Raw genomic sequence first — 27,550 nt, forward strand, 5'->3', positions numbered from 1 at the left:
TCGCCGTTAACGTTAAAAAAAAGAAAGTTGATTGAAACAGTGGAACCTTGTCAGGAATATTTTGTTATTATATATATATATATAATATACTGCTGGTTATTACATATATTATATATATGTTTGTCACCGAAGAGCGTTCCATTTCAAATATATATATATATATATATATATATGCGATGCAAAAATATATAAAAACAAAGTAACACAGTTATAGATATTTAAAACATAAGGAAGGACACTCACATATGTAGTTTCGACGGCACGACCGCCGTCATCAGAATCATAATATACATATATAAGGGTTTCGATTGCTAAATATTTGGGGAAGGCGAAGATCTAAAGCAATAGAGGAAAAGTACGCAAATTACGCGGGAGGTTAAAAGGAAAGATATTTGCAAAATTTTCTGTACCGAAAAAGTAAAAAAAAACCGATCCTTGACGAATGCAAGCGGAATTACTACAGAAGCAGCATTTTTGCAAATTGCGCGGAAATATTCTTTCGCACGGGGGGTGAGATAAATGATGCGGGAGAGAGGAAATACGGGGCGAAATTGGGACCGGCCGATTGTTTCCGTGAGCGAGTCCTTCAGAGGAAACGGAAGCGTAAGGCGAAAATGAAACCATTCGTGAGGCTCGGGTAGTGAAGGGGGAGAGTAGAGCTCTCCTGATTCATTTTCCCCACCACCACAGACATCATCGACATGATACATCTCCATCGTCTCCTGACTCCCTCTCAGTCTTTCTCCAACCCCCTTTGAGCAAAAGGGAAGTAGGGAAGGCCGGTGTTGGGTTTGGATACCAATGAGTTGGTTTCCTTTCTTTTTAGAAAAACGGAAGAACTCCGCTAAATAATTTATGGCACCCATAGCACAAATACACACATAACGACAAGGCCGTAACATTGATAGGAAACGTCCGAAGCCCGCCCTCAATTCCTCTCTATACCCCATCACTCCTTTAACATAAGGGTTTGTGAATAATGTGAAAAGTAGCGATCTGGGGGTAAAGGGTCGCTCTTTGGCTGGCAGGAGCTGTTGCTATCCTGTGAACGCGGGTCGTCCTCGGCTCGCGGACTTCGAGGTAATCAAGGTCTCTACTTGAACCATATTTTTCTCGGTCATACTACGCAAAATGCAGGATAATTCGCTCTGCGAATGTTCCCAACCGGTATACCGAATTGGTATGAGCAAGGAGAAGAAGAATTGGTTATTTTAACAGAAAAATTAACTGAATAGCGTTAAATTAATTAAAGAAATTAACGAGTAATTAATGTGTTAATTCTTTTTATTTTAAGGTCTCGACCGATTTCAACAAAGCAACGATGTCATTCTTTAGAGATTTGAAGAAAAAATTACTGAAACCTTTTGCCAATTTCGCAATTGCCTCTTGATTGAAACTATTCTAGGCCTTACATTAAAGTTTGGGATATTATGAATGGTTTTTATCAATTTTTTGTCAAAAGAATAGGTTCGCAGTTGGTTTCTTTTCATGTATGTGCTTATATAATGCTATGATAAAAAACCAGTTATTAACCCAAAATTCGGTTTGATAGGTGAGGGAAGATCTCACCTATTACTAGGCCCTTTGGTGTGTGAAATTCTCATAAGCATCAACAGGGTAACAAGGATTACCACTTTTTTTTCTCTCTGCCGCGAACATATTTCCTGCCTTCCACTTTCAATTTGATTTTTTTCTCTCAATAATTACAGATTGAGTTAAAAAATTTGATTTGATGAAATTATCGTGAATAATTAACATAAATGCGCACAGTTAAAACTTACTTGAGCGATTTCACACGACGTTGGAATTTTAAGTACGTATTCAAATTCAAACTAAGGAAATTTCGCCAATGTTCTTGTTTAAAAAAAGTATCCCATCTTGAAATTTTATGCGAGAAAACCAGTTCGTTCGCGCCAAACCAAACGCACTCAGGTAGTTTGTTTTCGCTCACCTCTTGAATCATGATATATTTTTCTCAATTTAAATTCCGTTAAAACACTTGATCTATATGAATATGTGTTAAATGTGTAAAATAATTGCGCATGGTTAAAACATCGATCGCGGGTTTTTAGTAGCAGTGAGTAGTATGAATGGAATGGATTATATATATATATATTTATTTATCTATGTAAATATGTAAACATTTATTCATTCACGAATACCATTCACATAGCAAACACATATTCAGTCACACGGATACAGATATAAAGTAAAGAGATTGGAAAACAGATAAGAGACGAACATAGGAATGGTAAGGAAGAATCGAACAGATCACAAGCGTAGAAACTTGTCCTTGACCGAGACTCGAACCACGGATCTTCGACTTGCAGGGTCCATGCTTTAGTCATTGAGCTATCGAGAAAATGTACATTACACTATAATCTCTGGGATGCAATCACTTGCCCGATTCTTTGGCCATAAGATGGCGTTACTAAACTATTTCTTCCACCAAAGGAGAAATCGGCCAGGACACAATAGGTAAGGATAGTAGGGAAAGTAATTATGCAATGTAATAAAGGATAAAAACAGTGCGTTTTGTGGCGAGCATATCCACGGCCATAGCCATAGCTAGGTAGCAGGAGAGGACGGTGTAAGCTAAATGGAACGATCCAATTTTGGGGGTTGGCAGAATTTAAAAAGACAGTTGCAAGTAAAATAATGTTACACACAAATCTTCATCTAAACATTAAGTCACCAAGAGGCAATTTGAAATTGGGTGCCAGTTGTTCAGCTCTCCCTATCTATTTTTTTACGTAATAGTTTTACTTTCAAAGTGTTCGAAAATTGGTACTTAATATCTCCTGGTGAGAGAAGAGAATTTTGCACATATTGCGAGGTGGAAAGTAAATATAACTCCTCCTGTATAACTACTGTACTAATCAAATGAATAAGGATATTCATTTAAGGTTTCCAATGAATACTTTGTTACATTTTCAACTAGCGGAGAGCATTAAATTAAAACCTGCATAGCTGGAACTCGTCACATGCCTCTACCTACTGTCTGAATTTTGGTGGGTAAAGTTAAATATTTGAATTGAGCATTGCAGTTTGCGCCGTCATAGCATGGGGCTTTTGCTTTGCGAAATATTCTCTCTTTCTTGACAAAAGTTTATATTGCCTAAAATCTTTTTATAGTAGTCTAGTGCATTCCTAAATCCATCAAAGGCTGTAAACACTCGAAGAGGGCACGTGAATGCAGAAGTTATCCAGAGGCGATGAAATGGTGAAGGCTGTAATAAAAGCGGGGAGAATGCCAGAAAAGTGAGGCGCAGGAAGGGAAAGAAAAGGCTTTTGGATAGAGTTTAGGAAGGTAGAAATTGCATATAGTTAGTGAATGATTTATTCTAATTAGGAATTTTGAGTAGCGTTAGTAAGAGCTAATGAGTGCAGTGGTGTATTGTCCAGTCTATACAAAACCCTATCCTAATCCGTTCAACTCATAAAATGAATTTATCCTGTGACAAAATATTTTAGCAAACATCTGTAGGTGAATTTAATTTAGTATACCTATTTTAACATTATTTAGTTGACCTTTTTGAGAGACCCTTGCATTCAAGACATATTTGCACGAGCACAAATAGTATATTACAATTATAATGAATATTAACATTTTTTTTAAACTGAAGAGATTTTTCAACATCCATTTAAAACACTGAATTTTTCTCTGTGCCACGCAATCATAAGAGCCCAATAATGATCCAATGAAACGTATGAAAAGCTGTGATTTTTGACTGCATTGAGAAAAGCAAAATGAAGGAGTGAGATTTTTGTAGATTAAAAAAAAATGATTATTTTCGTCAGGCGTCATCGAGAAAAGAAAGATTCTAACGCTGATAAATATGACAGTTGAATCTGTTTTTTTTTTGCTTTGGATTACGAGATCATATTGAGAACTATAAAAAAAAGCATCAGGATAATTTTTTGCAGATGTCCAAGGACGCTATAAGATTTGCAAAAGGAAATTTTGTATAATTTAAGGTCAAAATTTGGAAGACGCTTCGGAATGAAAGAACCAGATAGAGAGTGAGGAAGAGAGGGGAGATTGAAAAAGAGGAGGACGGGAAATAAAGACGCGAGTCCCGGTTGCAGAAAACGAGATTTGGGTGAAGGCATTGGGGAATTTCTTTGAGGGAGGGGGGCCGGGAGAGAGGATTTTGAGGAGATGTGAGGGGAACGAGGGGGAAAAAATGAACACGAATGGAAACAGATAAGCGAGCATAAAAAAGGTTTCAGAATTCGGGGGACGGAACATTTTTGGGGAATTAGATAAACTGAAGGAACGAGGAAATATGGATTCTGCAGCGGGAGAGGGCGGAAGGAACAGGACGAGGGCGTCAGATGGAAGTGGAGCGAGAACAATTGAAGGTGATAAATGAAAGTGACAAATGAGAATCGAGAGAGAGAGAGAAAGAGCAAAAAAGAAAGAAAACCTACATAGAGGATAAGGATGAGGTTCGGGAAAATGAACGAAATTTCACGAAATAAGGAGGAAGATGGGGAGAAGGAAAGAAGAAAAAATGCGATTTTTTTTGGCGGATACACCGACGCTGATTTGGAGATCGTGGAAACGGAAAAAAGATTCAGGGAGAACACTTATATATTACACTCTTTGATGGGGTGGATGCAAACATGTTTACGGAATAGGATTTAAAAAAAAAGAGTACCATTATCTGAATCGAATCACTTTTTACTCTTTTTCTATTATAAAAAAAAACTAAATGGTTTAATTTTACATCTATTTTATCTGCATGTGAATTTTTCATGTATTTCCCTTACGTCACTTTATTCAAGCCGTGTATGGTAAATGTTAAATGAATAGTTTTAATTCTTTTGGAAAGGTCTTGTAGGTGTTAAATGGTTACGAAACACAGGCCCTCCTAATAGAGGCATGACATTTTCGTTAAATGCTGTTAAAATTTGACACCCTCTTCACAAGTGTTTTTTGCGGGTTTTAGGAGATACGGTATGAATAAAAATGATAACGAAACAGTAGTAGAGAGAGTCACAAGAAATTACAAGGATAAGGTTACTAAATTATCATTGATGTTTTATAGAGATGGGAGACATATATGTATAGGTAGTCATTTTGTATGAAAATCAAGAATTAGGTTAGGTTTGTGAAATACAAAATGGTAGGGAAGCAATTTTATGTTACTTTGCCTTATTATTCGAAACATTCGGTGATGATCAAATGCACCATATTGCCGTGGAGTCGGTATAAATAAAAAAAAATTCAGATACAAATTTTGATTTAAAAATATTCTGAGAAATCTTTATTCCGCCGTCACGTGCTATGTGACGTGGCTGGAAGTGTGTCAAGTTTGCGATGCAGAATCTCATACTACATTCTTCAGACTATCGCAGGGGATTTAACTCGGAAAATATGTCTAAAACTCGTGGGATGATATCCTAGCGTGCGGGAAATGGTTAAACAGAAGGGTTAAGAAACTGTTTACAACTCATGGAAGAGGAGGCTACAAAAAAGCGTGTATACATGCAGGTACGGAACTACCCTACGGTAAAGTAATGTCTGGATTTGTGCGTGAAACATTTCTGACGAATACCCACTGAGAATACTTTATATGAGTGAAAAGTTGCAGGCAAGAATTTCCAGACTTCTTTGGAATGACGTTAAATATTCATCAGTTCAAAATGATACCTTGAATTTTTTCAATAAGATCGTCATTTCGTTCCAAGTCACCTCTCTTGAATAAGTAATGATCGAAAAAAGTTATGAAAACTTGTCAGAAAATAGCGTTCAGGCGGTCGGGAAAAAAGGCAAAATGCCAAATGATAAATAAGAAATTTTTTGTCAATACACATGCTTATCCTCTGAAGACGTCCAGGTTAAACTGTTGGTTGAATATGTTTCAATTAAACCGTGAGATACATTTTCTGTTCAATTTTTTGATCGTAGTGTGACAAAAGATATTTTTTCGTCGATAGAGCCATTAAGTCTACGAACAATTCCCCTTTTGTCTGAAAGTTTCAGTACTCAATCTAATAGGCTGTTTCCTTGATTCCAAATAATAACTATCCATTCCAATAATGAAATCTCCCTTCTAACTAACTTTTCAGAACACATAAAAGCCATATTATATTCTTGAATTGAGTGCGAATTAAGGGAATGCTCCCGTATAAGTATCCTTAATGGAAAAAAGGGAAGTTTTTAAGTGTTATTTGGAGAAGGGAAAGTATCTCAACAGCAGAAAATAGAAATGTTCAAAAGTACCCTAAGGTAACGGAATGGAGGTCATGCCAAGTAGAAGGGGCTGAAACGTGTGGGCTGGATTAGATCCTTGTTGTGCCTTTCAACTCATGATATTTGAATTGAACGGGTACGGAAATCGAAACAGTAAATTAGGATAAATACAGGCAGCCAGAACGCTATATTAAACTTTCGAATGAAAATTATCATGGAAATCCTCTCGGAGTCTTGGGTTTTAAGATGCATCTACCGCAGTGTTCTATGAAGCGCCGAGGCACTTGGATTCACGTATTATAAAGCTGGGATCATCTGCGCAAACTTTTTTTATGGACAAGTAACAATAAAAGGGCTTGAGAGTAATTTCAGTTTGGGTAAATTGGGTTTATTTAATGTCAACGAGGGAAACGGAGCGAATGTGTTGATCATACGTGCATTTTGAAGCAGGGAAAGCTGTAGGAGAAAGAAATATAGGGCAATTCTGAAGTTTTTTGGACGCAAAAGCGGAAAGTGTGGGCATGAGAATACCTGTCGTTAAATCCAGCTCTCGTGAGGTACGATACACACATCGCTTTTAAGAAGTGCCTTCCTGTGTCTTTTCGAAAGCCTCTTGAGCTTACGAGCAGTGAGTAATCCGCGTTTCGTCCTCTGGGAATTACGTGGGCTGCGGGAAATACGGCAAAAGAATGCCCGGAGCAAAGCGAAAGACCTTCACAACCTAAGGGAATCGGGTTTTTGGGGTCACCTGGTGTGAGGAAGAAGAATATTATAATGCACTCAAGGTTGCAACTTAAAGGGTAGAGCGATTTTATTGCAGATAACTCAGCTGAATGCTAGGAAAAGAAAAAGCTGATGAATACAATGAAAATTACTTGGATGTTAAATCATTGAATGTTAAAGTTTGTTTGACAGTTGAGGATAAAAATAGGCAACCTTAAATGCGTGAGGCGTAGTCTCCTTGAAGAAGGATGAGTGGTCTAGTAGTATATAAGGTAATCCAATGGTTTTCGTCCATCTTATACATCTAATAAATGCGAATTAAATTATTATTAACAAAGGGTCAAGGAAATGGTAATTTATAAGTCCGGAATCGCGCATTTGACTTTCGGGTTAGAGTTTGGCCGTGTTATCTCATAGATCATTTTAAAAAAAAGGGGACCTTAGACATAAGATGAGGTCGGATTAGCTTTGTTCGGGAAGACCTTAAATGTAGCAACGCTAAGAGCTGAGCGCATTTTTTTTCTTGGAACTCGTAATTTAATCAAACTTAAACACATAAAATGACCGAGCACTACTTAAAGACTTGGTGTGAAACTTTAATGTTTTTAGTGAAGAATTTGTCAAAAAGTATATATTTTTTCTGGGTAAAAGTCATGATGACGAATTGATTCAACACGCCGATACTCACGACAAATGCACCTGACTCGTGCGTCCATGAAATAGTATTGGTTACATTGCCGGCAGGATTAAAAAGATCCTTGGTGGGAGTATTTTGTATCGGAGGAAGAAACGGAAGAAGACTTAATAAGTCTAAATATTTCGCCAACAGAGAAGATGGCGGTGTCAAGGGGATACGCATCTCTCATGTATCATTTAACTCTTTTCATCAATCGGGCCCGAGTTAAATGGTCAAGTTTCGGGAGAAGTGAACGAATGCGCATCGATTAATAATGAGGAATTAAAGGGCATTGAAGAGATTGAGCGCCGGCTGCAGGGGGCGAAGTTGGTGACAAGGAATAAAGGAATTTGAGAATGATGGAGAGGACGAAAAAGAACCATCAAAGGAGAAAAAAATATATAAATCTCCTAGGAAGGGAGAATATGAAAAGAAAGTTTCCCTTCTGGGGAAAGGGGAATAGATGCAAAAAAATCCCAGGGTGCTTCCTGGGAGACGTCGGCTCCGGAGAAGGAAGCTAAAGAGATAAAAAAATAAAAAAGAAGGGGCTGGGACGAAGGGGAGCACAGAAGTGGGAAGGAAAAAAGGTGGTCGGAACGGGAGAGAAGGAGAGAGGATTCCGAGGGAGGGTGGTGCGAGACTGAGCGGGAAGGAAACAGTGCTCTGGCAGATTCGAATGGCACCGAAAAATCTCTCAATCTGGAGAGAGATTGCATGATCCCGTCCCTGCATTCTAGATACGCAAAATTACGGTACGCTGAGTCCAAACAGGATACGCATATTCCACCTACATCTCTGAAATGGACAGTGAAGATCAAACTGCTGAAGATAAAACAAGAAATAAAGTGGCACACCAGCGACCAGATGAAGGAAAAGTGTGATGAAGGGCGACAAGGGAAAGAATGACCAGGTTAATTGGTCTAGGTTACGCTATGGTGAACACGTTTGTACGCTGCCTCATTGTTGTGCGGGTTAAAGTTAAACAAAAATTGAATTGATTCAAAAAAGCAATCGGATTTTCCTGTTGATCATTTGATGCCTGAGTAATGTTATAAGAACGCACTCACAAGTATATATGTATGATCAATGAAGGGAAGTGATGCAACCTAAATTAAGTCACACAATATATCTGATGTGAAAATCTATATCATAAATAAATATTGATTTTTATTCTATTCTTTATGTTATTATTTATATGCACACGTATTTTTGAAATATATTAGCCAATACAAAAAAAAATCCATGTCTATAATCGCCATGCAATAATTGCTGTATTTGATGACACGATTTAATATTTGTCTTAAATTGTATGCATATGGTATAAAAAACCATTAACACAGTAATCAATCCGAAGGTCGGTTTGGTAGGTGACGGTAGATTTCACCCAGTACTAAGCCCTATACGGGGTGTGAAATTCACACATCAGGGTAGGGAGGCCAGTTCCTTTCCCTGTGCCGGTTATGGTTTCCCAGGAAGACCTGGTACCCAAAAAATCACATAGCTAGGGTGGAACTGCAGCTTCCCAGACACTTTCCCGGGAATCGAACCTGGGCCCCTCCGGTCAGTATTCCAACGCTCTACCCCCTGGATTACCGAGGTGATTTCGTGGAAGTAACACGGAAGTGTTGAATAAAAAACTTGGATAGCAGCAAACAATATACGAGAACTGATTCCGACTCGTAAGAACACATAAAAAGAACACTCACACCTACTTCTGTTTCTTCTGAGGTAGACGGAGGTAAATTCCATCGAAATTATAAATATGTGTGTGTATATATATATATATATATATATATGTGTGTATATATATATATATATATGTATATATGTATATATATATATATATATATATATATATATATATATATATATATATATATATGTACATTAAAACTCCCACCACATGGCGAACAAATATTCATTCACATGGAAATAGATATAAGATCTTCAAGTCAAAAACATCCATTATAATACGGCGTGTACAGGCATAGGCATTAATGTACCCCAACCTAATTTCTCCAACATACCCGTGACACTTTCTCTCTTCTGTTAGCAATTAGGAGAGCATAGAGGAAAAATTCCAAGAAACTGCGGGAGATGCCTCAGCTAACTTTTATTGGGGTTATATGATAGGTGTGCATCACAAGGAATCAATTTCAGGCGTAAAAATCCTTTGCCTTTACCGGGATTAAAACCCGGATCCCTCAATGTACGGCCGAGTGCTTTAGTCATTTAAGCTATCGAGATGTATGTTAAAGTCTTAGAAGACTTTCCGTGAACTTGCTCCGATACCTTCATTTTGTTCCTCGCGTCTCAAATACATTTTGCGTAATCATGCCTAACTTAAACGTTGTAATACATCTCTGTTGCTTTCTCATGACATTTTCCTACAACTTGTTAAATGAAGCAGAGTTTTTTAAAGACTGCCACTCATATTTTATGATGTGTTAACCGAATCGCAGGTTAGATAGGTGCAACACCCAAGTACTTGATTTCTTATGAAAGGCTTACCTCGGTCTTCTCTATGTTATAATTATTATTTTTATATTTATACATTATATAATATGCATAAATTTTCATATGCATCTATTTTTATTCTAAAACTTCAATGGTAGACATTTTCTAATATTAAGCCGATGGTAGATGGGAGTATTAAGATAAAATAGGAGAGGGGGACTTCATCACAGACAGAGTCTATTCCTGGCTCTTCCCTCGCATTGGTTGATCGTGAACAAAATGGAACCCAAGCACTCGAATATATTTAATTAGAGAAAAATATTTGATAATTTAGTCAATTTTACTGCGTGATTTTTAAAGTAATTCACATATAGTATGTAGGTGTAAGAGTGTTTTTTAAATTTTGCGGTGCCCTGCGGATTATTGTGTAGGTCTATATATATATATATATATATATATATATATATATATATATATATATATATATATATATTATATATTCTGAGTCACCCTCGATAATACGATATTATCCACTATCCGGATTAATCTATTTGAATTCTTTTGATTGCCTGTATACGAAGAGTAAGAGCCTTTGAGACTTAGTCTTGGAAGCATATACTTAAAAATGAAAAGTAAAAATGTGAAGTATAGAAGTATACATAGGAACAGAAATGTTTAAACCACCAGAGAGCATGAAAAGGAAAAAATATGAACTTAACACAGCCGGGAACATTATGGATATGATATATGCAATAAAGAAATTTGGATTTAAAATATGGCAGGACAGTATGACAGGAACAACATTGTAAGTAGGAATTTTCCTATTTACTGAAAAGCGTTTCGCCACAATACCACACAGACACTTTTGTGAAATTCTTACTGACCTAATGAATAATGTATTTGAAGTTAGCACTAGTGGACAAAGACAAAAACACAAAAAAAAGAAACTCACTCGGTTTCTATGCATACAAGTGTGTAGCATACTACGAGAGAAATGAATGAATGAACAAGAGGGAAGGATAACAGAAGAAGCAATAAAAAAATGTCACAAAAAGCAAATAAGGTACGTTTAAAAGTATGGATGGCTAGAAGGACATTTACACGCACACAGGCCAGGATCAAAACCAAGCAGCTAAATACGTTTACAGTTACTTCAAACGAACTCTTAAAGATTTATTTAATTATTGCAAGATATAGACATACTATATGTTGGCATTTTTGTAGGCACACGAATGTTCTGTATATGATCTAACACATATTGAAATGTATTTATAAACTAATAACTATTATTGGATGGCTGGTGCCCTGGCATCCCCCGCGACACACACTTTCGGTGACTTGCGGAGTATAGTGTAAAAATAGATGTACATATATATCCTGACCCTCACTTTTTCACTCTCACCCTCACGACTTTTCTTCTCTACCGTAGTGTAATGTCCCACTCCCAACCCTCTTCTATATGGTCGCCTACCTGCATGCCACGGTAATGCCAAAATTACGTTAAGCTTAGAAAAAAAAGCACCCCAAATCCTATATTTTACTATTGCTCTTCAACCTTCATATTCTTTAAGGCTGATGATGCCGTAATCCGATGAAACTTCTCGAGCCAAGAATAAAATTCCGTGCAAAATTACGCTAGCCCTTTCATTAATCTGAATTTGCGTAAGCTCCTCGAAGTGAATCTTGATTCCATTAAGCCTATGAGTGAAGAAGAATATTCGTCGAAAGGGCCACTAGGGAACGTGGTATTTGGAATTAGGTAGGAAGGATTGTAAGGCTGCAATCAACCAATCTACGAACTGAAGTACTGATGACGGCAATGATCTCTGTAATGCGGACGCAAACTCCGGAACCCAGTGGAGTCCGCGAGTAGTTAAACGGCTTTAGTACGTTGATACGCCTCGGAAGATTTTATGCTTGTCTTGGGTATACTGAGTTTCCTTATTAATAAGAAGTGAGGTCGTCATCCGACGTTGTTTCTCGGAGAGTGCTCCTCGAGAAACGTCTTCTTTTTTTCTCCAGATAATAGCAGGAGTACGTCGAAGACGCGGTTTTTATTTTAATGCATGAGAATAAATGAACTCAAAATGTGCTCCTTTAATTTCTTTCCACGAAAATTTCACGGGTGAAATAAACCAGAACTACTTAAGAAAATGGGAAAGGGTGTAGTAATTGACGAAAATAATGGATACTCCGGATATTATTCCTTAGAGCAAGTGGATTAAAAGTATCCAGGCAGTGAACAGACTACGATGGGCGTAATCATACCTTACGTGGAGACGTTTAAAAGGGTACCAAGGGTTAAAAGGGTTTAAAGGGTTATATGATATAATAAAATACGACCAAGAATGAGACTTAGGATGAATGGATGGAAGGGACTGAATTAAGCGAAACTGTCGGAAAAATCTCGGACAGGTCCTTCAAAGCAAACACGTCACTTTACAAATACTTGTAATTTCCACTCAGGGGGTCTGCTATTGGTAGTGAATGGTGCAGCACTTGTTACATACTCTCATTGCACGGTATGAAATATTGAAGATTTAACATTACGTTTAAGACTATTTTTGAGGTCTCGTGAATCCAATTTCAGATTTTAGAAACGGGGCCCTTGGTGGCAATTCAAAAGAGATTTATCAGTCTCCATTCGGGAAGGATTGACCGCAGTTTAAGCGGTGGAAAGAAGAACTTTGGGGATTACTTTGAACCCTTATACTTAAATATTAAACTCCTTCCGTCCCAAGCTCTCTTTTCTCTCGTCACCGGGGAATCTCGAAGTGAAAGAATTATTTTTGCACGCGGAACGTTTGCCCACGGGAGAAGACCTGCTGCACGATTTTCTCGCGCTCTTCCCACCCCTCCCTTCTCCTCTTTCTTCCAACGGGTCACGGCTCCGTAGCAGAGGTTTTTCCATTCACGGCACACAAGACGGCAAGGAGAACACGGGAAATTTGGACGGCGTAAGACCATTTTCACTGGGACTCGTAGTAATCCGCGGGGTGCACAGTATCCGGTTAGAGTTAACCGAGGGAACGAGGAAAACGAAAAGACATGGGAGAACGTCAGAGGAGTACTTTTCCAATTATTTGTACGGCATGGAAATTGAGCAAAGGTGACACTATTGGGATCTTGATGGAAGAGTAGAGATCGTATTCCTGATTGTGCGGGAGGATGAATGGTGGAAATATCTAAATATTCGGGTTTGAATGGGGAAATGTAGAAAATACATTGAGATTAGCGAAATAAAGTGTTCCAAAGTCTTCTGAAAAAGGGTTAGGGATAACCTGTTAGCACACGTCTCCACACGGGATATTTAGATGAAAAAAGTTGCCCATTCGAAAGAAGCAAAAGTGAAGAGATACAGACAAAACTACCAGGAAAACTGCAGGACCAAACTATAGCACTGAAGATGATATATGCACTAAAAAAAGATAGTAGCCGTGGGAAATTAAAAAATATTGAGACACAAAAAAGTTAAACCGCTTGTAATGTTGAATGAAGGGATGTTTCAAACAAGTTTTTCGGACTGATGACCATTGATGATGATGACTGAATACACTTGAAGTGATTCTGCCTGTCTGCTCTCTGACGAGGAATGTTGAAAGACTGTTACGGTACTTCCAATAGACGCGCGGACGAGCGTTCTTCTTGTGCCTTCGACGAACCAAACGCAACGACACAAATCACGAAAAGCGAACTGGATAAAACTAAGAATTCATTGATGGCGATGTGACAGGTGTAGACGGGTGACTTGGGGGAGACGTAGTAAGGATAAGATCACCGAAATCAGAGGGGGGTCCGACGACTTCACTTACCGTCCGTGAAGAACACCTGAAGTGGACACCTACACCACGGCTCCTTCTTCCTGTCTTGGGGGAGGGCGGGAGGGATGGAGAGGAAAAAAGAGAGAGCGAGGAAGGAGTGTCTGGAAAGATTATATCTTTTCCACCCGTCTCACTTCCGTTGCTCAGATAAACGTACTATCGGGAACTCGACCCGGCTGTGACTGGTGGAGGAAGCGGTCCCTATTCTAACCCCCTACCTCCCTCTCTCTATCTCTTTCTCTCATCCTCTCTCTCTCTCTCCCCTCTCTCTTCCAACCACCCCCCTTTTACCCTTTCTTGCCCCTCTACCTCCCCCTCGCTCTCATGCTCCCCTCAAAACCCTTACCCTGTCGGTCCCTGCCTCCCTCCCTTCCTCATCCTTCCCTCCGCCGCCTTTCCCTGAGAGCACCCTCCTCCCTTCCCACCCACCCCTCGGAGCCAGGGATATCCATGCCCCTCCCCACCACACTCATTTCCTCTCCCCACTCTCCTTCACTCGAAATCCGTGCGAGCAGCAGCCAGCGCCGCCGCCGTCGGTGGGAGTTGCCGGCACTAACATTGGCAATACCCTTCTGGGAAAAACTTTCTAAGGCGAGTGAATTTCGCGCCTCGCCGTCGGGGATAGTATTTGAGGGAGGAAGTGGGGGTAGAGAAGGCGTAGGGTGTATGGGAGGGAGGGAAAAAACCCCTCCTCAATCCCTAAAAACCCCTCTCCTTCCTCCCTCCCACTTTTCCTCCCTTCCCTTGAGGGCGTCAGGGGTTGAGATGGGAGGACTGGGGAGTAGGAGGATGTGGGGAGAGGGAAGTGCGCCTTGCCCGGGTGATGGGTTTTCAGAAGGCAAGAGAGGGAAAAAAAATTCGCATCTCCAAACATTGCGGTGTGTCACCAGAAATGAAATGGGTGGCTTTGAATTCCGAAAAGGTTAAGGCCTTTGAAAATTTGAAGGAAGGATATCATTCGGGTTCGTGGTGAGCAATTAGCCTTTACTACAGACTGGATGATCGTGGATAACATAAAAAACTGCTTTCTCAGAGATATGGAATGCATTGAAAAAATTAACTCCACACACAAATGTGCTTGCGAAAAGGTAGCAACGAATCACCTCAATAAATTTGTAAAATAGAAATCAAATTCTTGTTCATGCATAAGTCTCTGAATTGTTTACTTACTATTGAAATATATTATTGCTCCCTATTTATTTCTTAACTCATTATATATACATATGTATACATATACATGTATATATGTACGTGTGTGTATATATATATATATATATATATATATATATATATATATATATATATATATATATATATACATATAGATGATTTCGTCGACGTAACACGGAAGTGCCGAATAATAAATTGGACAGCAACAAACAATATAGAAACACATAAGAAGTTCACTCACACGTTATTTCTTGACCATTTCGACGGAATTCTGCTCCGTCTTCATCGGAAGATATTACTTCTCTATCTTCCGATGAAGACGGCGCAGAATTCCGTCGAAATGATCAAGAAATAACGTGTGAGTGATCTTTTTATATGTTTCTATATTGTTTGTTGCTGTCCAATTTAATATATATATATATATATATATATATATATATATATATACACGTACATTAACATAAACACACACACAAAAAGGAGAATAGATTTATGGCCTTGGGGAAAATGCCTAACGAACACGCAACCTGCGGTGTGCGCGTCCAATATCCTGTTTACTAGCTAGAAAACAGGATATTGGAGACACTGATGGTGTTTAATGAGTGGTCAATCTACGTTTAATGAAAAACCTTCCATTTACCTAGCTGTTTATCACCATGCTACCAGCCTATAGGTGGAAACCATTGAATAAATAAGTAAATAAATCATAGTTTTAACGTGGAATGAAAATTATGCGCAGGTTTGATCAGTCTCATCGGCAAATTTGCTAAGTAAACATAATTTTTTAAATATTTGGTACAGGTTTTGTATATTATTTCAAGTTGAAATGCAAATTCCTAATCCTTAATGAATAATGTATGCAGTGATACATTTATGCGACGCTGAAAGGTGATATGAATTACTAGATGGATATTATTGCAGAAGAATGAGATATTTTAATGAAGAAAGTCAGTTTGAAACTTAATTGAGTCATAATACTATGATGTTCACATATCCAACTAAAGCATAATTTGTATATTGTATTTGTACTTCGTTTATAAAGTTTTTTTTTAGGATTTAAGGTACCGGGAGCGACGACTTCAGACATAATTAAGAAACTATAACCTAAATCTCCGGCACACTTCACTACGCTAGATGTTTTCGTGATTATATTTCAAATCCTAAAGTACCGTGAAAGTGCGTACTTTTATATTATCGGTGGATTTTAAACATAAGCAAGATCACCTGGTAAATCGGAAACAATAATATCTGGCGGTACCTACGGAAAAATGAACTAACTCTAATATTATGAGAAAAAAGGAATACCGACGTTATCATACGACTATATGCCTGACGATTAATAAAAATAATAATATTATTAGTCAATACGTGGGCAATAAGCTAAATATAGGGTGGAGACGGTTCCAGATATTTATTTAAGAAGTTCAATTTGTAAATTGAATCTCAATTAGGCGGGATTAATAAAATGAAGACGGGATCCACATTATTTATAAATCGACCTTGGAAAACCTCTGAAAAATACATATATATTCAAACTCGGACACGGAATCCCTCCATTTCGGCGTAGAATTGTATTAAGATTGCCATTCCTTGGGATGGTGCAGGGTCCCACTCTAATTGGAGACCAGAGATAAAAAAATCCCTTGAAAGCGAAAGGGATGAAGATATGAGGCGAGAGGGATGAGCGGCACAAATGAAAGGGCTATGCGGTGTGGTGAGTCGGTGGTCGTTAGGGAGCGGTCAGGGGACGGGAGCACTCGAAAAAGAGAACCGAGGTAGGCTAGGAGAATCCTTATTCCACCCCTCTCCTTACTTTAAAACCTTTATGTGACCAGTTGCGGTCAACCTATGTTGAGACCGCAAAGAGAGCTCGCATGAATTAAGCAAATATACAAAAAAAGAAGAAAAAATAAATAAAAGTTCACGTTCTCTCGTCGCCTATCCTTCTTTTGTTTCAAAAGGAAACCGTCTTATAGCACCACACACAATGGGCGCGTAAACCAACAGGGTCGGGGGCGGAAGGGAATGATTACCTTGGACCTTTGACTGTTTCCCGAAGCCTGCTATCAAGTAGACTGTTGAGAGCAGATAAATGCTTGAAAAATCATCAATTCGTTTAAAAAGTGAGCCTATTATCTTTAATTGAATGTCCACGTCGACTAATTGAACGTTTTCCAAATTGTTGCGGGAAGTAATGAGGTCCTTTAAGGTAAAATACCCAAGATCATCCGGCTCCTCCTCAACCTTGTCTCGGGACTAGCCATAAAAGTAAAAGCAAACATAAAAATTAAAAGTAAAAATGTGCATGTGCATTGGTATTAGGTTTCAAATTATCGGGCGTGTGAGAGATACCTAGTGATAAAAAAAATTATTTACCTGATTTTCATTTTTCGTTTATGTATTTCCTGTCATCGGAATGGTAAATACGAACTTTGACAGCCTTGGCATCACTTAGAAATAACATTTATTCAGAAAAGCTATTTTAGTAAGATCTGGTGGTTTCCCGGAGTATTTCCTTCATGAAGTTTTCTCGGGTCTTCCACCGTGTCAGGGGTTCCATATTGGCCGACGCTTCGATGCCCGACTCGTGCATCGTCCACAGGGTAGATAAGAACGATGCACGAGTCGGGCATCGAAATGTCGGCCAATATGGAACCCCTGACCAGGTGGAAGACCCGAGAAAACTTCATGAAAGCTATCTTAATTTTTTAACTCATTAAGAAAGTTTTATTTTAGAACCCGGAATCTCGGTATAATATCAATGTGTCACCCGTAATGGAGCTATCATTTGATTAATAGAGGGTGGTAAAAATAAGCATTTTATGAATAGGCCCTAAAAATATTACTTCAAAGATGGTTCTAAATTTAAACCTTACGCAAATCAATAAATATCATTAAAAATTAAAGTGAGTACATCCCAGTGTGATCACTTATGGTGGCATGGCAGATAGTCAGGTGGTAATGCACTTCCTTTTTCGGGTGTTTTTAAAAAGTTATTGGTTATTGTTTATACCTCTGCAAAGCAATACTTTTAACTTCTCCATACTGCTGATGTGGATTTTGTAATTCTTCTCAAAAAATCTAAAAAGGTTAATTTCAATCACAACGCATGTCCGGGAGAATTTGTATCTTTAGTCGAATCGCAATCCAGGTATACAAGGAGTATGCTATCAACTCAAAAATAAAGTTTAAACCGAAAAGATAAAAATTTTGGTTTCCTTTGAAGACGTAGGCCGTAGTAGGTGTTAGTGATTAACATTCAGGTCAATATTTCATATGTTTTATTTTCATTAGAAAACGTAATTATGCAGTTACGTGACATGAAATTTATACGGTGCATAAATAAATATGCACATTTAATTCGCAAAACATCTCAAGATTTAATTTATGTGCTATTTGTATCTTTATTGTTTTTATACATAAACTTCAAATTGGTAAATGTTGACATATTGACCTCATGTTCATTCGTAGTGTCTGCTATTAGTTAATTCGGTAGAATTAACTATGCACCACCACTGTAAAATATGTACTCCACGATTCATGAATCATGATCATGGAGAACCAAAAAATTAAATTCACTTTTTACACCTTCCACAAAATGTAATCCGTTCAACGTATCAATTCGATTTTTTTGCCTTTATTTTTACTGTCCACATAACCTGATTTTTTCTTTTCTCTTCCTCTTTTACCCAAGTTGCTCCTAGTTGACACGACCTTCAACCACATATTACAGCTATATGTTTCCTCCATCATCCATTTTTGTTGTTTTCTGCAAATGCTAACACTCTGATTATTCTTTTCAACGTGTTTTGTGACAAGTCTTTCTCTGTGTTCAACCTGCTTCTTTCATTCTTTAGCACATTCATAGGCATTAGGCTTAGGTTACCTTTGCATCCAATACCAGGTTTTGTACCCAGCGCTGTACTACATATAAAATATCTTTTCAGCCAACTAAGGCCCCAGTTAGTACGCCCACGTTCTTCTGCCAAATATATTCAATAGTTTGCTTGCTCTAATTTTTAGAACCCCTTTATGAAATCCAATGAACTAATAATGATATCCGGGTTATGTTTTGGATAAATTTATTTTAATGCTCTAATTACCACTTCTGAGTTAGTACTACATCTACTAACTATTGCCTTTTATTGTTGTTTCCAATAGCTATAAGGAAATTTCATGCCCATTTAAAGTTCGGTTAAGAGCAGCTTGTAAAATGAAGCAAAGAGTTAATGCGCATTTTCATGTGGAATATCATAAATGGACTGGGGAAATTGAGAGGCCGTTGGAGTAGTGGTTTATGGCCATGGAAGAGGCCAGTCAATCAGTTTGGTTGTTAGAATGGCAAGAGGCACCGAAGGACTACCGCGGGAATGGAGAATAGTGTAACTGTGAATAAAACGCCATTCAATGGTTTTTCTCTTATTTTTTCAACTTTATCAAATTGTTCCAGCAAATTCAGTTTGCGGTTTGTTCCCTCTACTCCCGCAATTCCCTGCAAAGTGACAGCTTTTGAGATTCTGTCCCATCCTTCTCTTTGTGACCAAATATTTTCTCATTTTAAGCAAAATTCGAGGATATCTCCATAAACATTTTGGAGCCTTTTTCATTCGCCGCTGGCTTCCTAAATTTTTTCCTCACCAATTAACAATTTTTCATTCATTTTCTTATCCATCTATCCTGCTTTTTTCACCCCTATTTATCTTTTCTTTCGGGGTTATCTAATGAACACTCACCCTCCTCATTTACAGAAATATTTTCTGTGTTTTGCAACTCCGCGTTTTATTCTGAATTCTGAAATCAATGCTCTATACGTATATGCTAAGGTTGCTATTCACCCATTCACTTAGTTTTGCCAGTTAATTTTTTTCTTGAAATTCTTCATATGATGTGATTCTTTAGTTAATTATCTTCCAAAACACTGCCATATTGAAAAATATTCTCTTGGTTGTTTGATGTTCTTCATATTCATAGTAGTATTATATTTTTGATTGCTAAGAAAATTTAATAGCTTTCGCTAGTTTGTCGAAAATTTCATTAAGTTTAAAAATTACCTTCGTTCACTGTGTTGTCCAGTACCCGAAATCATTAACGTAGAGAAAAATGTTGTTTTCGTTACATTATAAGATTGAAGTTGCGTTTATTTAATCTTGCCTTCGGAACTTCTTCCTTTCCTACCTTACTCTTTAATTTTTAACTTTAAGCAAAAAATCGTGACTCATATTGTCTCAATTCCATGAACTTGTGTCCATACCGATACTAGTACATACAAATATCCATGCCAGGTGGTATCTGTATTTATGGAGTATGGTGCTTTTGTAGAATTATTTACTTGGAAGAATGAATAGATAATTTAAACAATAATAAATTTTTCATAAAAAAGGTTTTCAAAATTACCAAACGATTCACAAAATATAATGTCTGAAAAAACACAAATGGTAGTGTAAAATAAAATTCTGAAGTAGGGCTCCAACATTAACTATTGTTATAGAAGCTGAAAGTGCCATTCCCATACAACTTTGGCAAAAAACAATAGTTTGATAATTAAAAAATACTAAATGCTTCCAGTAACCCGTATTTTTTATTTGTATGAACCTATATTTATTTTTTTTTACTAATATCTGTCGATTCTGTTTCCGTAATTCTCTCATCATGCAATTTATATGTCTTAATTTTCTATTTTTAAACTCTCATTAATTAGCTTTTTTGAGTCCCACAATTTATTTCTCTTGTGAATGCAAAGGGGACATATGACAAAATTAAAACCATGGCTCAAAGGAGTTATATTACAGGCTATATTTTTAAATGAAATTCTAATTTTACTTACGATATCTAGCTGCATATATTGTTGGCTAATGTTAAAAACACAATATAAAAATGTCCCAATTTATTCTTAGCCTTTCAGATTTTTGTTTCGACTACTCTGCTCGTTACCATCAAATTACATCTGCAATTGGTACTAAATATCAGTTTGGATGTAAGTTGTATGTCACGGTACATAAAATTGATATAATCTAGCTTCATGGAAATGCGTATTAAAAAATATCGTTTGGTTAAAGGTATAATTCAGTTTTAATTCTATCTCCCTTATTCCAGGATTAGTCTTCAGTCTGACATCCTCCCTTACTTTGCCACTATGTATTATTTGTCTCTTGCACTTTTCCGTGGGAGATTCTCTTTTATTATATTGCTAACACTGCCATCACGTCACAAGGCATCTTTAATCCACCTAACATCTACTTTTTATTCTCATACTTTGGGTGAATTCTTTTTCCAATATTATACATTTGTGAAGGACATAACTGATAATTACCTGCGTTAAAACATTTTTCATCTGTCTTAATGCGACCGATACGGTTGTTCTTATAATGCATTCTAAAATACTTTTAGCTTTGCGAACCGGATTTATGGTGCAGGGTGCGCCATCGTAGTTTGCTGATTTTGACTAGCATTTCCCGACCTCGGTGGCGGAGGGGTAAAATCCTCGTATGCCAACCTAAAAGGTTGCGGGTTCAAATCCCTGTTTGGGGAATTCGGTTATTGTAAAATTGTAATTGTGTCCTCTGTAATACATTTATTTTATATATATAAATATATATATATATATATGTGTGTGTGTGTGTGTGTGTGTAATTGTTAACATCCCGGCATTAAAACACAAAAAGTGTTGTTTTCGGATTATTCTAAATAAATAAATTTGTTATTCAAATTATCAAATTATACTGCAACACCCTGTATTTAATTTAATAAAAAGGTTCACTTAAAGTTCTGCACACAGAGCTGTAATCGTCCGATCAGAATGATATGGCCAAAAAATCGTAATCTGCCCCACTCCTGAGCGTAAACGTAGCGCAAACTCAGACTCCAAGGCGGTGAATGTTCGATGTGCGCACAACCATCCCCGTCACATCGCTCTCTCTCTCGGAGGGAGAAAAGTGGGTAGCTTGAAGCCGATGATTTTGGCAGGGAGGACCAGGCCTGGGGAGGAAAGGAATGATTCGATTTCATCCCCTGGATGAGGAGGTCGAAGCGAGAAGGGAGGAGGTGAAGGGAAGGAAAAATTCCCTACCCCCTCTTAAACCGCCCGGGATGGGGCGCACTTTAAAAGCGCTAAAGCTCCTTTCGTGTTTGACATCCCTCATCGTTTCAATCCCCTCTCTCTTCGATCTCCCATCCATCCCTATCTTCCCTCCACCTCTTTCTCCCCTTCGCTCCCTGTGAAGAGAGAGTGAGAGAGAGGGAGGGGACTAATCGTCCCCGAGCAACCCATCTGCAGGTCCCTGCCTCCATCATCATTCGCTTCGCTTCCCTCTCCACTTCTGCTTTATTATTTTTTTTTCGATGCCCATTCCATTTTTCCTCCTCTTTATCCGTTTCGAATAGCGAGTGCGTTTGAGGGATTGCTTTGCAAAATTATCACTTTTCACCCCCTCTCCCTCTTCCCGTTGCTCTCCTCCAATCCAGAAGCAGTAGATCTGCCCATTTCGAGGAGAAAGTGATATTCGCAGTTAATTCGTCGCATTTTCCATTTGATTTTGAGAGCGGCTATCATATGGAAAAATCGGAAAGCGTAGCATCATCTTCATCACAACTGTCATGGCTTATCAATCATAGGATTTGAGATTGCGGCAGCCTTCCCAGAAATTCTATCCCATATCATTTGTCTTTCCCTCATATTCACCTCCTGAATTTCTTCATTCCTTTCACATGTAATTGAGCTGACGTCTTTCATAACCTGTCAAGTTTAATTTATCCTTCCCTTTCACTGTGTAATTCTTTCTCTCTACGATTACTTAATCTCAGATCTTCAGTATGCCCCTAAGAATACTCCTCTTTCCCTTATCTCTCTAAATATTATCCCTTCTATTTTCTTCTTCGTGGAGTATGCTCTTCTCACATTTAACTTATAAAATAATTTTCTCCGTGTGAATCCGTTCTCTATGATGAACACATTTCATCACATAGCAGCACGCTCTCAATGACTCCTCTAATCATTTTTATAATTCCTCTTTCTATATTTCATACATCTATTTGGTCTTCAGCATGTCCCCTTATCATCATCTTTTAAAAGCACCATTATCTCTCTAGTTTGCTTTACTAAAAGTTCTCTGTTCGAATTTTTGGATGGAAAGGTGAGAATTCAAGTATTAAGGTTAGGTAAAATGGCACACCAGGATCACAGGCGCACTGGATCTAAGCGCAAACTTACTGGACCCTGCGAGGAATGAGAGTAACCATTACAATGATATACCACTCGGATTTTCCCTCTTATTTCATCCCAACAGTTTCACGATTCGACTATCTCTCTACCACCGAATTCTAAATTAGGTTTACTCCATCCCTATATCAGCAACATCAGAAGTCTTAGAAAAATTTAAATTTAATTTCAGTTGAGATTATTGTTTTTTATCCTATATACCGTGATATACGGAAGCGATCTTAAAATGCAGCATAAAGAATACATACTAAAGTTTAAATTCACTCTTTGAAAAAATATACAATTAAATAATTTTAAGGGTAAAAAAAATAGCCGAACGTTTAACTTTTATAGGTAGGAAACTCTTCTTATTAATTGTTATCATGTGATTAAGGTGCTAGCAATGAAACTCCACGTAAATGCTGAACCAATCGGCAATCGGTTTTTATTGTATGTGGTTGAGGTGTGGATATGAAGCAATTGAATACGTGTTCTGTTATTCAAAATACGCTATTGAAGTATTACTAAACAGTTCGGACTCTTATCATAATCAAAGGAAAAAGTAAGTAATACAATTAAATTTAATTTTCCAGTTATTAGGGTAAATTATAATTGAAACTGTTCGATGAAATATATTATAACACTCATTGTTGTTTTGCTCTGAATAAGTATTTCATAATATTTCATTGGTATTGATGTTCCCGAAGCCTTCAATCTGAAAGCTTAGAGTGCCATTGACGATCCCCTGATAAGTGGGAAATAATCTCTATTCAAGAATGAAGGATAAGACTTGTCAAGCACAAACCACATTGTTCCTGGTTATAAATTTTACATTTTACTATGAAACAAATAATACTATGTGAAACTTCATTGAATTTAATTTAAAAAATATCCTCTTAAATAATCAATATTTATAGATATTGTACCCAATTATTTCATGACACCGGTTGAAATCAAGGAATTAAGCTATTATAAGTTTGGAAAAAAATATTTCAATTTCTCTGAAATATAAACTGAATTTATCGAAAAAAAAAGAATCGGTTCAATTCAAATTTTAAACAATCTAGTTTTGTGTACGAGGAAAATCTCTGCATACAGGTGTAAATCTATCCTTAGCCATTTAAATTTGCAACTCATTCGCGAAATCCCGTTTGAACAGTATTTATTAAATAGTAGCGAGAGAGTTCTATAAACAAAAACTTTTATAAATATAGGAATTCTTTGCTACCTTATATAATACACTTACTTTGGTCGGAAAGCTCTCACAACAAAACATGGAAACATATAGCATCTCCATTTGCCCAGTGGCTAATATGCAGCAACCCAAATATATGCATGTTGGCAATGGTTCAGGTAAGGGTTGGTCAAATGCTAGCTAGTTATTTGTTATGCTAAATGCATGTGAACTATATTCAAAGGCAAAAAGCACGAATACCCACGGATGTAGTCGACTGCATTACGGGGGAACTAATAAGAGGGAGCTCTGCGCTCTGCTTATTTCTTTTTTTTCGATCAAAGAAAGAAACTGGTGAAGGGCTTTGAATATTTCGAATTTCGTATTTGGTTAGCAGTTTTCCGACATGGCGTAAATTTTCAATTTTTGGTCGGGATTTATCTGACGTTCCGTGGTTAGAGCCTTTGGAGGTCGAGGTAAACTTTAAGCCTCAGATTGTGCGTGCCTGGCGTAGTAAATTAACTCACCTCGTCATGGGCGCCATTTTTCTTAGGTTCTTGTGTGCTGTGGGTACCAAGCCGCGATGGGGCAATCAATTACTGCGGGAGTAACTTAAAAGCCTTGAAGGCTCGGCTCGGCTCGGCAATCGAATGTTCGCTTCTTCAAACCTGAGAGTCGGAGGAAATTTTATTCAAGTGTATTTTTTTCACTCGAAATTCTCCAAACTTGTTCTGGGAAACATGAGTTTTTAGCACGTTTCTGTAAGACTTCAAAAATTTGTTAGACTCATATTTCAGCTCCACAGCTTTTCCGTTGTAACTAAAGAAGTTGGGTGCATTTTCAATGGAAATATGTATAAAGGGAAATATTTTTGCAGCCATGGCAAATGCAATACTTATAAGAGTATTAAATATCATTCTTTTGCTGGTAAAAATAATTACTTTATTAAAAAATAGGCTGATTACTTCACTAATTCTGCTAACTTCATCCATAAATTAGTTGTTTGAATCAATTAACAATTTAAGTTGTTGGCTGTAAACATAGTAATCACGTGTTATATTCCAACCGTATTATTCATATATTATGTGGGATATATGGTCCTAAAGCCTACTACGCATATGGTCCTAAAGCATAGGCATGTTTTGCAGGTGTTAAATTGCTTTCTATCCTCATTAGGAGTGCATTTATTTTATGAATGGCCTTCCATGTTCTTTAAAATAGGACTTAAAATGCCATCACCAAACTAACAGACTGCCTGTATTATCAGATCATGCCTGATGTCAAGGGCCCCAACGATCAAAGCTAACATCTAGTTTTGAGTTATATACACTATTTTCCTAGACCATAAAAAAGAGATCAATTAACTTAGCGAGCTTGCGGAAGAAAACAATGAAAGAGAGACCATATAAGATGCATATTTTTTATTTAGTTTTGATTTACCTCACTAGTTGTCAGAATATTTCATTTCAGCGCAATGAAATCTGAGTTTCATGCTTAATCTGAAATAATGGCAAAGGATAGAGAATTATTGAATTTCTATAAGCGTTCATTTAGGTAAACTAAACAATTTATATACATAAATATATAATGAAAAATATATTATACCCTTAAATGATAATTTTTAAAGCATGTTTTTCTTTTATTTAGTTGATTGAGCCAATACCCTTTACGGAATGCTAACTAACACTGATCTCACCGAAATCTTCCGGCCAGACACATTTCTCATAGATTCTACAAATCAGTCTATATACGTTGACTCTTCCTCCCATAGTTTCCTAAACCTTTTAGTAGTTCCGCAGGAATGTTATCCACCCCTACGGCCTTATAAAGTTCATCTCCCTTAATGCACTTTCTATCTCATTGTCGAGTATGCCTGGACCTAAGCTACCATCCTCTACGTCATGTTCCTTTTCTATGTCTAACTTTCTTGGTCGAGGTTCTTTACTATACATTTCTTCTATACATTCCTTCCATCTCTCTTGGATCTTTTCTGTGTCAAATATTATCTTACCCGTTTTAACTGTAACTGTTAGCATAGATCTTCCCTTCTTACTTCCCGATAGTAATTTAAACTTGCTGTATAGCGCACCAATTTTACCCTTCCTCTGCAAACGTTCCATATCCTCGCACTGCACCTTCCACTATGCTTTTTTTGCTTTATTTGTTACCCGTCCCAATTGGTTATTTAACTCTTTGTATTTTGTTTTGCGCAACACTGGGTTTTTATTCTTCCATCTTCTTTTCTCATTCAACTCTGCAATCATCTCATGCGTGATCCATAGGTTTCCTGGTTCTTTTACCGTTAACGGTTCCTATAGTGTCTTTTGCGGCTTTCGATATCCCTTTCTTGATACATTCCCATTTTTATTCGATAGTACACAGGCCTTTACCGTCCTCCGTGGTTTCCTCTACAGCCTGATGGTATTCCTTTCTTGTCAAACCAGTTAACGCTTCTACATTCCATTTCCTAACTCGGCGCCCCTACCTTATCTTTTTGGAACTTAGGCTACCTTTCTTAACGACTAAATTGTGGTCAGAGTCCGCATCCGCTCCCGGGAAGATGTGCGAATTTATCACTATGCTCCCAAACCTGTGTCTAACCAGGATGTAATCTAGCTAATACCTTTCTAAGTTATTCTTTTGAAAAGCACTTCAAGTGCGTCGGATAACTTCCGCCTGTTGGAAGGGACGTCAAACAGTGGAAAACTTACTTTGACAACCTTCTAATACCGTCATAGGGCTTTTCTTGTCCTTTTTCCCCTACTATGTATATCCATCCGCATGAGTTTCATCAAGTTCAGGGCAAACTTGAGTATAAAAGGTGAATATATTATAATTGCACAAAATTCATAGTTGTAAAAAATACTTGGTACCAAAATATACCTGATAATTAAGGCTAAATGGTGACTATATAGATAAAAATACTCAGAAAATTTATAACTTTTTATGAATATTTTTTTAAGAAGTCTTAGTAAGCCTGATTAGCTATCCAATTATCCATTTAGGATGTATATTGATTTTTAAAGATAGAACAGTTAAGAAAGGTTTCACCTTACTTTTCTTAATATATTCTTATATTAAATTTGTCTCTTCTTCTTTTCCCTATTCTTTCCTTTATGTGTTCCATCGTCCT

General features: G+C 37.4%; 1 long non-coding RNA gene across 1 annotated transcript in view; it reads right to left on the reverse strand.

The window, feature by feature from the left end:
• LOC139700868 (uncharacterized) overlaps positions 1 to 13,931 on the reverse strand; it is a 398,093-nt gene extending 384,162 nt beyond the window's left edge. Inside the window, exon 1 of the long non-coding RNA XR_011703898.1 lies at positions 13,871 to 13,931. This is a non-coding gene — a long non-coding RNA (uncharacterized lncRNA). The remainder of the gene's footprint in view (positions 1 to 13,870) is intronic.
• Positions 13,932 to 27,550: the final 13,619 nt, after the last annotated feature.

The sequence above is a fragment of the Hetaerina americana genome, unplaced genomic scaffold (genome assembly GCF_022747635.1).
Source record: "Hetaerina americana unplaced genomic scaffold, ioHetAmer1.1.p SCAF_11, whole genome shotgun sequence".
In the NCBI taxonomy this organism is placed as follows: Eukaryota; Metazoa; Arthropoda; class Insecta; order Odonata; family Calopterygidae; genus Hetaerina; species Hetaerina americana.